Source organism: Primulina eburnea, chromosome 18 (genome assembly GCF_022965805.1).
Source record: "Primulina eburnea isolate SZY01 chromosome 18, ASM2296580v1, whole genome shotgun sequence".
In the NCBI taxonomy this organism is placed as follows: Eukaryota; Viridiplantae; Streptophyta; class Magnoliopsida; order Lamiales; family Gesneriaceae; genus Primulina; species Primulina eburnea.
The window spans coordinates 24,310,723-24,326,201 of NC_133118.1; the positions used below are offsets into that span (position 1 = coordinate 24,310,723).

General features: G+C 42.3%; 1 non-coding gene across 1 annotated transcript; it reads left to right on the forward strand.

The window, feature by feature from the left end:
• The first annotated feature begins 7,450 nt into the window (after window positions 1–7,450).
• On the forward strand, window positions 7,451–7,557 carry LOC140820351 (small nucleolar RNA R71). The gene has a single exon (XR_012115427.1). It is a non-coding gene; the product is annotated as a small nucleolar RNA R71 (small nucleolar RNA).
• Window positions 7,558–15,479: the final 7,922 nt, after the last annotated feature.

A 15,479-nucleotide genomic window follows, 5' to 3' on the forward strand; every position in this document is an offset into this window, starting at 1 on the left:
ACACCCTTCATCGGTGCGACCTTCTCGAAAACATGATCCCCTACTGCGAACTCAAAATCTTGCCGCCTCTGATCTGCATAACTCTTCTGACGGCTCTGTGCAGTCTTCATCCTGTCCCAAATCCTGGCCATTAAATTGTTGTCTGTCTGAAAATATCCGGACCCATCCCTGCTCGCTCTCCTACCTTATCCCAATAAACTGGAGACCTACACTTCCTTACGTACAGTGTCTCGTATGGAGCCATACCTATTGATTCCTGGTAACTGTTGTTGTATGTGAATTCCACGAGAGGTAACTTCGGCTCCCAGCTGCCCTGGAAGTCGATCATGCAAACTCGGAGTAGGTCCTCCAGAATCTGAATCACTCTCTCCGACTGATCTTCTGTCTGAGGATGAAATGCAGTACTGAACAATAACTTAGTACCTAGCGCCCGATGAAGACTCTTCCAGAATGCAGACGTGAACCTCGGATCCCTGTCTGACACGACGGACACTGGAATCCCATGCAGTTTGACTATCTCTCTGATGTATAGCTCTGCGTACTGAGTCATGGTGAATTTTTTCCTGATCGGTAAGAAATGGGCTGATTTAGTGAGCCGATCAACAATCACCCAAATGGCATTGAATCCTCCAGTAGTCCTCGGAAGCCATGTCACAAAATCCATGGTGATATTCTCTCATTTCCATTCGGGAATAAGGAGTGGTCTCATCTTCCCTATAGTTCTCTGATGCTCTGCCTTGACCTACTGACAAGTCAAACACTCGGAGACGAATCGCAGAATATCTCGCTTCATGCCCGACCAACAATAAAGAGTTTGTAGATCCTTCTACATCTTTGTATTCCCTGGATGGATGGAGTACGGGCTTGATCGAGCAAAACTTGCACAGTAAAATCCCCAATAAAAATATGATTTTGTATGCTCAAAATTAATCGCAAGTGCACGATGTCAAGTTATATTATAGTGTACGTGAGTACGAGTATCGTTCCACTGAAGACTGCGTTTTACAATGGTTATTTTCAGTTATTGAACATTTAGCAACGAAAAGTGATTTGATTGTTTTATTACTACTAAAATCAAATAAGAATGCAAATAAAAAATTTCAAAATCAAGTAATGAGATATAATGTCTAAAATGGTTGAGTAAAATTCAATGAAAAATGGATTTGTTGGGAATCTCGGTTCACCTACCCCTCGTTAATTAATTAATTCGTTCGATCGTGATCTACGCTTCCGTCAGGATTTCCTAATATATTGAACACACTCTCTCGAGCTATGCCAAAACTAATTCTATTCAATGAAGTAATTAAATATCTTTAATTATTTATCAAGAGCGAATCGCATTTCGATCTATGAAATCCCCTAATTTTCGACCCTAAGGACTATGACTATCGGCACGTATCCAATTTCATATATCTATGTAAATTGTAGATCCGCGAATTATACTACTCGATCCTATCACTCGTTATTCTCTCGAACTCACTCGTGATACGAAAACGTCGTTAAAGTTAGCTACGCTTTAATGACACAGTAAAACAGTAGTAAAATCAAGAATAACGCACAATCGAAATATCAATTAATTTAAATCAACGTTCGGGGTAGGATCCCCTTTTATCCCAACAAATAATAAAGTTAGCTACTAAAAATCATAGTAAAAATAAATGCAACAATGTTTAAAATGAAAGAATTTAGATTAGAAATACTAGGCGAGACGAAATCTGCGAAGAACGGTGCCCGGAAAAACTTCGATTCTTCAATCCAAGCGCAAAGTTCCTCTCCAAGGCTTGTGGCTGCTGCTAAATCCCGTCTGAATGACCCCAAAAGTCGACCAACCGACCTTCCATATCATTCTCGTCTCCAAATAAGGTAAGGAATCGCACACAATATCTTGCCAAAAATAGGTGGCGCTCGGGCGGTAGAATAGTACCGCTCGAGCGCCTCACCTTCTGTAAAATCTCATGGGATGCGCGGCATTCGCGCTCGGGCGGTAGAAATATACCGCTCGAGCGCCGACTGTTCTGTCTTCGGATGCATCTTCTCGCGCCCGGGCAGTAGAAAAGTACCGTCCGAGCGCCACACTTTCTGTCTGATTCTTCTTGCTAGTCATCTTTCGCGCCCGGGCGGTATAAAACTACCGCTCGGGCGCCGCCTATTCTGTCCGATTCTCTTGGCTTCTACATTTTCGAACTGATTTTCGTTTTCCGACCATTTTTCCTGCAAATTCATCACATACAAGTGAGACATGAGAAAATGCAAACGATTACTCTAAAATGAACAAAATGTAAAAGAAATGCATGCATGCACAATGCAAACACAACTAAACCAATGCAATAAACACGTAAAAACACCACCTATCAACCCCTTCATACTAACCTTTTGCTTGCCCTCAAGCAAAATAGGTTACAGCACGAGTATCTAAACAAACGCAATAAACACAAAGTACTCAAACGAAAAATAACCAACACAAGTAAATGTTAATGGTGAGTTAACAACTTTCATGCTCATGCCTCAGAGAACTGTCTCACGTACAAATCATAATCAAGTCAAATCACAAACGAATACTCAGTCTCATCTACACATAAATCTTGACACTAATTTGAACGTGCGTGTCTGTCATGATGGGTCTAGTCATTCGTATTTCAAATAGATCAATTATCAAATCATGCGAGTCACTCAATTAACACTTCAATACAAGTCTCACTAGCATGCATCCCCGTGTCCATTTATCACTAGCCATAAATTGAACTTTATTCAACTTTTAAGTGCAGATAAGTGTGTCGAAAAGAAGGAACATAAGCTCAAGTGGCTAAAAGTTGGGAGTACACCGATCATTTTCATTGTGCAATCGTCAAGACTTTTCGTCTGACTTTCCTCGTCTCCTTACATCTCCAACTTTTAGCCTAGGAATAGAATTTCATTCCTTTTATTTCGGCTCCCCCTCACCTTACATCTCCTTCTTTCTTCTCTTTTTCTTTTTTTTTCTTTTTTGTTTTTTTTTAAATGCACAATTTTCACACATGTACTCCCTAGGCTAAGAATATAATCCTTTGGATTATGCTGGTTAGGAGTATGATATTTTAATTCAGTGCATTGGAAAGGAGGTAAATGTAAAGTTCAAGGCAAATCAAATTTTCTCATTCAAGGTCCCAATTAGCGACTTATTTTCACGGGTTTACATGCTAAATCAACTCATAAATGGTGCCTTTCAAGTGAACCACACAAAACTTTCAAATTTCACAATTATTCCTACAATATTCTAGTCCCCACACATATGTGCTCAAAAAGCTCAAATTTTGTACCAAAATTCATGCTTTAACAATCAAGAGTACCATTCACGAAGTGACCCAATCAATACTTTTGTCAACTATCAACTCAACATCATCATTGGCTCATAAACTATGTCTTCTCACCATAAACGACACCAAACAACAGAAATGCAACGAAACTAAACCAATTAACTAAACAACCAAAACAATCTACCCCCCTCATACTAGAGTTGTGCACTGCCCTCAGTGCACAAAACGAAACAAACACTAAAAACAAAAAAACTCATGAATGCAAATGCAACGACAGAATAAGCAAAAAGAACAAAAAGAAAGGGGAAACAGTAAACTCCCCTGGTCAAGACTCGTCGTCGTGCTCAGGTGGTGGCACTCCGGCAGCGTCCCCCTACTGAGAATAATCATACTGGAACTGGAATGGGGGAGGAGGTAGCGGAGTCGGTGGAATGGTCGACGGGTCAACGCCCCCGTGCACAAGAAAAGAGCGCATCATGGAGTCAATGTGCGATAAATGGTCCGTGATGTAAGAGTTGAACTGACTCTGATGCGCTTGGAAGGCGAGATTTTCATCCATCTTGTCATTCTGAGTTCGCCTGCGGGGTTGTGGTGGGCGGCGGCGTGGGATGGCAGTGCTAGATCCACCGGCGTCCTCCTCCCGAGGGGGAAATTCACTGATTCGCTTAGCTCGTTTCCGCTGGAGGTCTTCGCCACAAATAGGCTTCATGGGCTGCAACCACTCCTCATCATCGCGAAATACGACCCCCGCTCTGGCACACAACTCGGAGATAATGGTGGGGAAGAACAGGCCCACATGACTGTTGTGGGCACTCAGCGTGATTTGTGAATTGATAAGTGTGCCCACGTTGATGGCGTATCCCTCGGTCAAAGCATAAAGCAGCACCGCCCGCTCTTTCTGGACCTCGCTCTTATGCGAGACCGGCATCATTCTCCGAGCCACAAACAAATACCAAAGGGCAACTTCGGCTTTCAAATACTTCTCGTCAAAACAACTCGGCGAGCCGCCCAATGGTTTCCATATTGCGCCCGGATGGCACAAGGTGGCGAGAATCGTATCATAATTCGGGTTGGCAACTAATGTCTGGAAGTGGGAGTCGTCAACCTCCGCTGTCCCTAACAGTGCATTGATCGTCACCGAATCATACGGTACATGTCTACCCCTAACAAACACCAAACCATTTCGCCCCTCCGCTGCATTGGCATAAAATTCGCGAACCACAGAGACTACCGCCGCCTGAGGTTGCTCACCGAATTTGTCCCATCCCCTTCTTTCCAAACCAACAATAAAATCAAAAGGTGCATCTTTCATGAGTAAAGAAGATAGAGGTTTTGCAATTTTAGAAAAATCTTTGATAAAACGCCGGTAGAAGCCGGCGTGGCCTAGAAAACTTCTAACTCCCTTTATGGACGCCGGAGGTGGTAAGTCCTTGATAACTTCAACTTTCGCCTTGTCCACCTCTATTCCGTGCCCCGAAATCTTGTGCCCTAGGACAATTCCCTCTTGTACCATGAAGTGACATTTTTCCCAATTAAGTACCAAATTCATCTCCTCGCATCTCTTCAACACCACCTTCAAATTCTGCAAACAATCATTAAAAGAATAGCCAAATATCGAGAAGTCATCCATAAAAATTTCAAGAAACGTTTCTATCATGTCGTGAAATATAGCAGTCATGCATCGCTGAAAAGTGGCCGGAGCATTACACAAACCAAAGGGCATTCGTCTAAAAGCAAAAGTGTCGTAAGGACAAGTGAAAGTGGTCTTCTCTTGGTCCTCCGGCGCAATCATAATTTGGTTGTACCCTGAATACCCATCCAAAAAGCAATAAAATTCATGACCCGCTAACCTTTCAAGCATTTGATCGATAAAGGGAAGGGGAAAGTGGTCTTTACAGGTGGCATCATTTAATTTCCTATAATCAATGCACACACGCCATCCCGTAACAGTCCTAGTGGGTATTAATTCATTATTCTCATTTGTAATCACAGTAATCCCACCCTTTTTTGGCACACACTGAACAGGACTTACCCATGCACTATCAGATATAGGATAGATAATACCTGCATCGAGAAGCTTAATTGTTTCAGCCTTTACTACCTCTTGCATCTTTGGATTCAGTCTTGCTGAGGTTGCACATGAGGTGAGTAATTCTCTTCCATCAAGATCTTGTGCATGCAGACTGATGGATTAATCCCTTTGATATCCGCCACCTTCCACGCAAATGCACCCTTGTGTGCTTTCAATACCTCCAACAGTTTGTCCTCCATCACATCTGTCAAAGCAGCAGAAATAATGACAGGTAAAGTGTTATTCTCACCTAAGTATACATACTTGAGGTGTGGAGGCAACAGCTTCAGCTCAAGTGTTGGTGGATCCTCGATGCTTGACCTTTGAGGGGTCAAATCCCTCCGTTCTCCTAGATCCTCCAGTCGCATCCTCATTGGCTTTCTCCATGGATGGTTGGCATTAAAGTGTGCCACTATTTCAGCTCTTTCTTCATCCAACTCTTCTTCTGCCAATTCAGTGTTTATAGTGGCCTCCAAAGGGTCCCTAAGAGCATCCTGCACATAGTGAGACGCAAGAGAGTCAAAAGCATCAATCCAAAACAACTATCAGAATGCAATGTGTGCTTAAGTGCATGAAAAACATCAAAAGTAATCTCATCCTCGCCCACTCTCAGTTTCAACTTCCCCTCTTGCACATCAATCAGTGCCTTGCCAGTTGCAAGGAACGGTCTACCCAAAATCAGAGGCATCTCCGCATCCTCCTCCATGTCAAGCACCACGAAGTCCGCGGGGAAAATGAATTTGTCCACTTTCACTAGCACATCCTCAATCACTCCGCGGGGATACTTGACAGATCTGTCAGCTAGTTGTAGAGACATCCTTGTCGGCTTTGGTTCTCCCAACCCAAGTTTCCTAAACACAGACAATGGCATAAGATTAATACTGGCACCGAGATCACACAATGCTTTATGAAAAACAACATCACCAATTATGCAAGGAATAGAGAAACTCCCTGGGTCTTTCAGTTTCGGTGGGATTTTATTTTGCACTAAGGCAGAGCAGCTTTCAGTCAAATTTACCGTCATGTGATCCTCCAACTTCCTCTTGTTTGCTAAGATGTCCTTAAGAAATTTATCATAACTAGGAATTTGCATCAACGCATCGGCAAAAGGAATATTGATATGCAATTTTTTAAATACCTCAAGAAATTTACCGAATTGTGCATCTAGTTTTGCTTTTTCAATGCTGCAGGGAAAGGTGGAGGGATAACAATCTTAGCCTGCGTAGTGTGTGCCGGTGTAGGGTTAGATGACTTACCTTTTGATGTCGCATCTTGTTCATCCGGCACTTGGCTTTTCTCTTTTTCTCTAGGCTCTAAAACTTTTCCGCTCTTCAACTCAATGGCCTTCACTTGCTCTTTTGGATTAGTCTCGGTATTACTTGGCAAGGTGCCCGGCTCTCTACTTGCTATCATCTTGGCCAACTGTCCAATTTGATTCTCGAGCCCCTTTATTGATGCATCTTGGTTTTGGAGTCGAGTTTCAGTGGATGAAATAAACTTAGACATCATTTGTTCCAAGTTGGACTTTTCTTCTCTAGGAGGATCGGATCTATACATCGGTTGTTTTCCATATTGTTGTCCTCCTTGCGGTCTATTCTGACTGTTTTGACCTCCCCACGAGAAGTTGGGATGTTGCCTCCACCCAAGATTGTATGTGTTCGAATAAGGGTCATTCCTTGGGCGGTTTTGGACTCCCACTTGATTCACAAGTGCCTCATTTTGCGCATAGAAGGGATTCCCATCTTGACAGTCTTTCACATAATGCTCTCCCCCAAACTTTTCACAGAATATCTCTTGAAGACGCATAGCCGTGCCACCCACATTCAAGCCGTCTATTTTCCTGTTTAAAGCGTCAAGTTTTGCAGTAATAGCAGAAAAATCACTTACCTGGTGAACTCCTGCACTTCTCCGCTGGTTGTTCCTGTCAGATTGAGGATGACAGCTGCTAGCAGCCATTTCCTCTAACAATTCATATCCTTCCTCCGCGGTCTTTCTCAACAGGTTTCCACAAGCAGCCGCATCTATCATAGTACAGTTAGGAGTAAGCAAACCATAATAAAATGTTTGAACGACTAACCCAACTGGTAACTCGTGATGTGGGCATCTTCGTAGTAGGTCCTTGAAGCGTTCCCATGCCTCATATAAAGATTCCTGATCGAATTGAGCCAAATGTTGTAATGTCTGCCCGCAGCTTCATGGTCTTGGAGGGAGGGAAGTATTTGATGAGAAAAGCTTTCACCATGTCGTCCCATGTAGCGATCGAACCTACAGGCAAACAATTTAACCACGCTTTAGCTTTATCACGTAAAGAGAAAGGAAATAAACGCAACCTAACAGCATCATCAGAAACTCCATTGAATTTAAAAGTATCGCAAATTTCAAGAAAATCTGCTTTGTGCATGTTTGGATCATCTACTGCAGTTCCTCCGAATTGGACTGTGTTCTGAATCATCTGGATTATGGCTGGCTTGATTTCAAAGTGATTTGCTCGCACGATAGGTCTCACAATGCTAGGGCGTGCACCCTCCAAAGAAGGTTGGGCATACTCCAGCATCGGTATGCGGCGTGGCATCTGGACTTGTCTATTTTCACGCTATTCCTCCTCACGTTCTGGCTCGTGTCTCTCCATCAGTTCTTTAAGCCTCTGTTATTGTCTTCTCCTACGGAAGGTTCTTTCAATTACAGGATCAAACTCAAGCTCCACGTCAAGTGACTTTGGCATGCACTGGAAAAGATATCTGTAATAAAATATGAAGTGTTATCTCAAGAGAAATAAAATAATGCTAAAGGAAATAACTAAAAATAAAATTGTAGATTAACAGGCCCCGGCAACGGCGCCAAAAACTTGATCGAGCAAAACTTGCACAGTAAAATCCCCAATAAAAATATGATTTTGTATGCTCAAAATTAATCGCAAGTGCACGATGTCAAGTTATAATATAGTGTACGTGAGTACGAGTATCGTTCCACTGAAGACTGCGTTTTACAATTGTTATTTTCAGTTATTGAACATTTAGCAACGAAAAGTGATTTGATTGTTTTATTACTGCTATAATCAAATAAGAATGCAAATAAAAAATTTCAAAATCAAGTAATGAGATATAATGTCTAAAATGGTTGAGTAAAATTCAATGAAAAATGGATTTGTTGGGAATCTCGGTTCACCTACCCCTCGTTAATTAATTAATTCGTTCGATCATGATCTACGCTTCCGACAGGATTTCTTAATCTATTGAACACACTATCTCGAGCTATGCCAAACTAATTCTACTCAATGAAGTAATTAAATATCTTTAATTATTTATCAAGAGCGAATCGCATTTCGATCTATGAAATCCCTAATTTTCGACCCTAAGGACTATGACTATCGGCACGTATCCAATTTCATATATCTATGTAAATTGTAGATCCACGAATTATACTACTCGATCCTATCACTCGTTATTCTCCCGAACTCACTCGTGATACGAAAACGTCGTTAAAGTTAGCTACGCTTTAATGACACAGTAAAACAGTAGTAAAATCAAGAATAACGCACAATCGAAATATCAATTAAGTTAAATCAACGTTCGGGGTAGGATCCCCTTTTATCCCAAATAATAAAGTTAGCTACTAAAAATCATAGTAAAAATAAATGCAACAATGTTTAAAATGAAAGAAACTAGATTAGAAATACTAGGCGAGACGAAATCTGCGAAGAACGGTGCCCGGAAAAACTTCGATTCTTCAATCCAAGCGCAAAGTTCCTCTCCAAGGCTTGTGGCTGCTGCTAAATCCCGTCTGAATGACCCCCAAAGTCGACCAACCGACCTTCCATATCATTCTCCTCTCCAAATAAGGTAAGGAATCGCACACAATATCTTGCCAAAAATAGGTGGTGCTCGGGCGGTAGAAAAGTACCGCTCGAGCGCCACACCTTCTGTAAAATCTCATGGGATACACGGCATTCGCGCTCGGGCGGTAGAAATATACCGCTCGAGCGCCGACTGTTCTGTCTTCGGATGCATCTTCTCGCCCGAGCGGTAGAAAAGTACCACCCGAGCGCCACACTTTCTGTCTGATTCTTCTTGCTAGTCATCTTTCGCGCCCGGGCGGTATAAAACTACCGCTCGGGCGCCGCCTATTCTGTCCGATTCTTCTTGGCTTCTACATTTTCGCACTGATTTTCGTTTTCCGACCATTTTTCCTGCAAATTCATCACATACAAGTGAGACATGAGAAAATGCAAACGATTACTCTAAAATGAACAAAATGTAAAAGAAATGCATGCATGCACAATGCAAACACAACTAAACCAATGCAATAAACACGTAAAAACACCACCTATCAGGTGTTGTGGGCCTCGCCCAAGATATCTGCTGAAAGGGAATCACTGTCAGGAACCCATAGGTGGTCCTTATATCTGACTACGCTGTCACAACTGTATACAGTCTCTGGCCCTTAGACTCGTCCCTTTGTCTCTACTTCTGTAACTGCTCGTCAGAAGTCTGCCCTGCTCGAATTCTGTCTCTCAGAGTCGGATGTACTGTCAGGATAGCAAGATTCAGGGCCTCGCCCTTGGCATAAACTGCTAGCTCAAATCTCTGAATCTCAGCTTGTAGCGGTCTCTGCACTGACAAATGAGCAATCACTACGTGCTTCCTGCTCAAAGCGTCTGCAACCACATTAGCCTTACCTAGATGGTAGCTAATGTTGCAATCATAATATTTCACCAGCTCAAGCCACCTCATCTGTCGCATATTCAGCTCTTTCTGCGTGAAGAAGTACTTCAGCCTCTTATGGTCAGTAAAAAACATGCACTTCTCCCCATACAGATAGTGTCTCCAGATCTTCAGGGCAAATACCACTGCTGCTAGCTCGAGGTCATGAGTCGGAAAATTCTTCTCATGGACCTTCAGCTATCTGGACGCATATGCTATCACTCTGTCCTGCTGCATCAGAACCGCGCCCAACCCTAGCTTCTATGCATCTGTAAATACAAGAAACTCTCCCTGCCCTGTGATAAGTGCAAGATTTTCACTTAAATTATATTAGAATCCATTTTGAATTATGCTTGTTTCGAATAGAATTATGCGTTTTTTGGTTTGTTTCTGTTGTCACTACAGGAATGGGGAAAATAGCGAAGACGAAGCCAAGTGGACCAAGAAGTGCACGACCATGAGCACGCCACCGGACAGATGTGTGCGCGCGGCAGTGCCACTTCACGCGCAGGTGCGCGCGCACCTATACAAAAACATGACCAGAGAGGCGCGCGCCATCGCGCGACATCTCGCGCACCAGCGCGCGCACCATACAACTTGAAGACCCGAGAGGTGCGCGCCACCGCGCCACATCTCGCGCTAGGGCGCGCACACAGCTGAGCAAATGAGCAGCAACTCTCGCGCGACCGCGCCAGATCACGCGCAGCCGCGCGCGCACATGCACGGCCAGACACAGCAACTCGCGCACCACCGCACCATTTCATGCGCCACCGCGCGCGCGCCGCGTCCAGAAAATGTATAAAAGCGCGATCGCTATGTCAGAAAAGGCGTTAGCCGCCGTGAGGAGAAATCACACGAAAATACACCATCTTGGGAAGAAGAAGAAGCGAGAGACGCAGCGCATACACAAGACGAAGATTCAGAGTGTGAAGAACAGCCACAACTACGAAGAACGACGGATCTGGGGACAGAGACGACGCTTCGGATTTGTTATCTTTCCCTTTGTCTCTTTATTTTATTGTGTGGCGATGTCTAGAATCTCAAACATGTCTTGTTTTCTCTTGGATTTCGTGATGAACTAAATTCCCATTCTAGAGGTTGACATAGCTTTGTCTATACGATGATTTGACGTGGATATTTTTATGATTGGATTCCGTTTTATTTAATTGTGTTCTCTACGCTTATTTCATTGCAATTTACTGGCCATAAATTGTATGTCGTGATTAATTCTGCAACTCGGGAGAGGAACTAGGATTATAGATCACTAGAGGCACATCGTGGGATGTTTATATCGTTCGGAGGGCGTATAACTTTTGCGAGGCTTAGGTAAGAACATTGATTGCATCTCTCAAATAAACTTAGATTTGTATTAGGAATAATTGAATCGAAGTTTGAATGATACATTTATTCGACACTTGGGAAAGGGGGAACAAAATACGTTAGTGTTCTTGGCCATTAAATAATAGGAATTCAAGAATTTAAATGCTACCAGGAAGAATAATCGTAGAAACTTAGTGAAATCAGTCCTCTAGATATTTTCTATTACTGATATTTCTCCATTCGGTAATTCGAATTATTATTCATTCGCAATTTAATTGTTTTTAACAAACCAATTCTCGTACGAATTTTCTAGATAAAGTTTGGACTATTTTAATTACAAGAATTGATATACAATTTTACACACACTTCTCGTTGGATCGATATCTGTACTCTAACCAGTACTAAAACTTGACACCGTACACTTGCGGTAGTGAAAACACGCAACAAGTTTTTGGCGCCGTTGCCTGGGAGTGTCAAATTTGAATTTATATCAGTATTGTTACCAATTAGTCTAGATTTTAATTTAGAGCTTTTATTTTATTTTGTTTTATATTGATTAAGTTTTTCATTTTTTCCTGTTTGACAGTGTATGCTAAGATCGCAAAACTCTGACTTGCTTATTTTTTATCCGGAGATCGAAAGAACTGCGAGAAGATTGAGGAAAGCAAGAAGAGAAGAGATCCAAGCAATGGCTGAGAACAGAGAGAATGACAGACACGCCCAGCCAGAGGCGATTCCTATCAGAGATCACTTCCGACCAGTGATCAACCATCATTACTCTGGTATTGCAAGAGGGACAATCAACGCCAATAATTTTGAATTGAAGCCAGCTTTAATCAATATGGTGCAGCAAAACCAGTTTGCTGGGACAGCCACCTCTGATCCTCACGTCCACCTGAGAACCTTCTTGGAGATAACGGCTACGGTAAAGATTAATAATGTTCCTGATGATATTATTAGACTGCGTTTGTTTCCGTTTTCTCTTAGGGATCAAGCTCGAGGATGGCTCCAATCGCTTCCCTTGGGAAGCATCACGACATGGCACGAGCTGGCGACAAAATTTCTGGCAAAATACTTTCCCCCTGCAAAGTCTGCACAGTTGAAGATTGAGATTAGCACGTTCAGGCAGACTGATTTTGAACAATTGTATGAGGCATGGAAAAGATACAAGGAGCTGTTGAGAAAGTGCCCAAACCATGGCTTCGAAGACTGGGTGCAGATTGAATTATTCTACAACGGTCTAAATGGGCAAACAAGAGGAACAGTGGATGCTGCAGCTGGTGGCACGATCTTTGCCAAATCTCCTGAGCAAGCTTATGACTTGCTCGAACAGATGACAATAAATAGCTACCAGTGGCCGTCAGAAAGGGCAGGAGTAAAAGGGACATCTAGAGTTTATGCTGTGGATCCCATTACGTCACTCACTACACAGGTATCAGCACTGACCACACAACTCGCAGCTATGAACAAAGTGAGCATATCAGAAACTGAGATGTCATCAACTGTTGCTGAAGAACAATCTATTCCTGAAGAAGCTCAGTACGTCAACAACTGAAATTTTGGAGGATTTGGAGGATATCGAGGTAACCCTCCCCCTAATACTTATCATCCAGGATTAAGAAATCATGAAAATTTTTCTTATGAAAATAATAAGAATATGTTGAATCCTCCACCGGGGTTCAATACATCAAACGGGGGAGGGAAACCTTCGTTTGAGGATTTAGTAGGAACATTTGTTGCTGATCCGGCAAGAGGATGGCACGGACTGAATCTCGCTTTGACAATATGGAGACTCACATGGGAAATATGGGTGCCACAATGAAATCTTTGGAGACTCAAATTGGACAGTTGGCTACCGCATTGAGAGATCAGAATAGGGGTCAATTTCCTAGTAACACCGAAGTTAACCCGAAAGAGCAGTGCAAGGCAGTCACCCTGAGAAGTGGAAAGGAATTGGAGGTACAAATTCCTAAAGAGAGAGTGGAAAGTGAGAAGACATTTGAAGAAAGCAAAAATGAGGAATCCAAGACAGAAGTAGAAGTTGAACAACCTTTAATTTATAAACCGACCCTTCCATACCCTCAGAGATTCAAAAAAAAGAAATTGGATGATCAGTTTGCAAAATTTTTGGAGATTTTTAAGAAGATACACATCAACATACCATTTGCCGATGCTTTGGAGCAAATGCCGAATTATGCAAAGTTTATCAAAGATGTGATGTCTAAGAAGAGGAAGCTGCAGGAGTTTGAGACTGTGAACCTTACCGAAGAGTGTAGTGCCATACTGCAGAAGAAGCTACCACAGAAATTAAAAGATCCAGGGAGTTTTAGTATTCCTTGCTTTATTGGTGGTTCTAAATGCAGTAAAGTCTTATGTGATTTAGGAGCGAGTATTAATTTGATGCCATTTTCTATTTACAGGGAGTTGGAGCTTGGAGAGGTTAAACCAACCACGATCACCTTGCAGCTTGCGACAGAAGTCTCACGTATCCACGTGGAATCGTCGAAGATGTATTGGTAAAAGTGGATAAATTTATCTTTCCTGCTGAATTTATGATTTTAGACATGGAAGAGGATCATGATGCTCCACTAATATTTGGGAGACCGTTTTTGGCAACTGGAAGGGCTTTGATAGACGTGCACAAGGGTGAACTCACCCTGAGAGTTGGAGGAGAAGCTGTCATTTTTAATATCTATCACGCCATGAAGGAGTCAAATGAGGTAAGCACTTGTAAAAGCATTGATATTTTAGACTCATGTATGTCTCTGGAGTGTGCAGGAACTAGGGATCTCCTGGAGAGTTGTTTGATAGGTGCTGCAGGAACTGCTGATGAAGACGACTGGGAAGTGAAAGAGCAACTCGTGGCTCTTGATGGATCAAAGAAAGAAAGGAGAAAAGATGCACTGCCTGAAGAGTTGAATGTAAATGAGAAAATTGAGGTAAAAGCACCTTCTCCTGACTTAAAGGAACTGCCAAGCCACCTTTGTTATGCATTTTTAGGTGAAAAATCGACATATCCGGTAATCATCTCTTTCTCTCTTACTTTTACTGAAAAAGATAAATTATTGAGAGTATTGAGGAAATTTAAAGCTGCTTTAGGATGGTCGATTTTTGATATTAGGGGAATTAGCCCCACTATATGCATGCATAAAATTTTGATGGAGGAGTCGTATACTCCTTATGTGGATCACCAGAGGAGGTTGAACCCAGCAATGAAAGAGGTTGTGAAAAACGAGGTACTGAAATTACTAAATGCTGGTGTGATTTATGCCATTTCTGATAGTAATTGGGTGTCTCCTGTACAAGTTGTAGCAAAAAAGGGTGGAATAATTGTGGTGAAAAACGAAAATGACGAACTGATATCTACTCGTACAGTAACTGGCTAGCGAGTTTGTATTGATTATCGAAAGTTAAACAATGCCACACGTAAAGATCATTTTCCACTGCCTTTTATTGATCAAATGCTTGATAAACTTGCTGGCTATTGTCATTATTGTTTTTTAGATGGTTATTCAGGTTATAACCAAATTGCTATAGCGCCAGAAGATCAGGAGAAGACTACTTTCACGTGTCCCTATGGCACGTTTGCTTTTCGGAGAATGCCGTTTGGGCTATGCAATGCACCTGCCACTTTCCAGAGGTGCATGATGGCTATTTTCGCAGATATGGTGGAGGAAATTATGGAAGTCTTCATGGACGACTTTTCGGTATTTGGTTCGTCGTTTGATCATTGCTTACATAACCTATCCCTTGTTTTGCAGAGATGCCAGGATAAGAACTTAGTTCTTAATTGGGAGAAGTGTCACTTTATGGTCCAAGAGGGTATTGTTCTTGGGCATAAAGTGTCGTCCAAGGGATTAGAGGTGGACTGAGCTAAAGTCGTTGCAATTGAAAAACTTCCCCCACCAAAGAACATCAAAGGAATAAGGAGTTTTCTCGGACATGCGGGGTTCTATCGTAGATTTATTAGAGATTTTTCCAAAATTACTAAACCCCTGTGTAACTTGCTTGAAAAAGAGTCGACTTTTATATTTGATGATGATTGTTTGCAGGCATTCGAGAAGATTAAATTGGCATTGGTGACTGCACCAATCA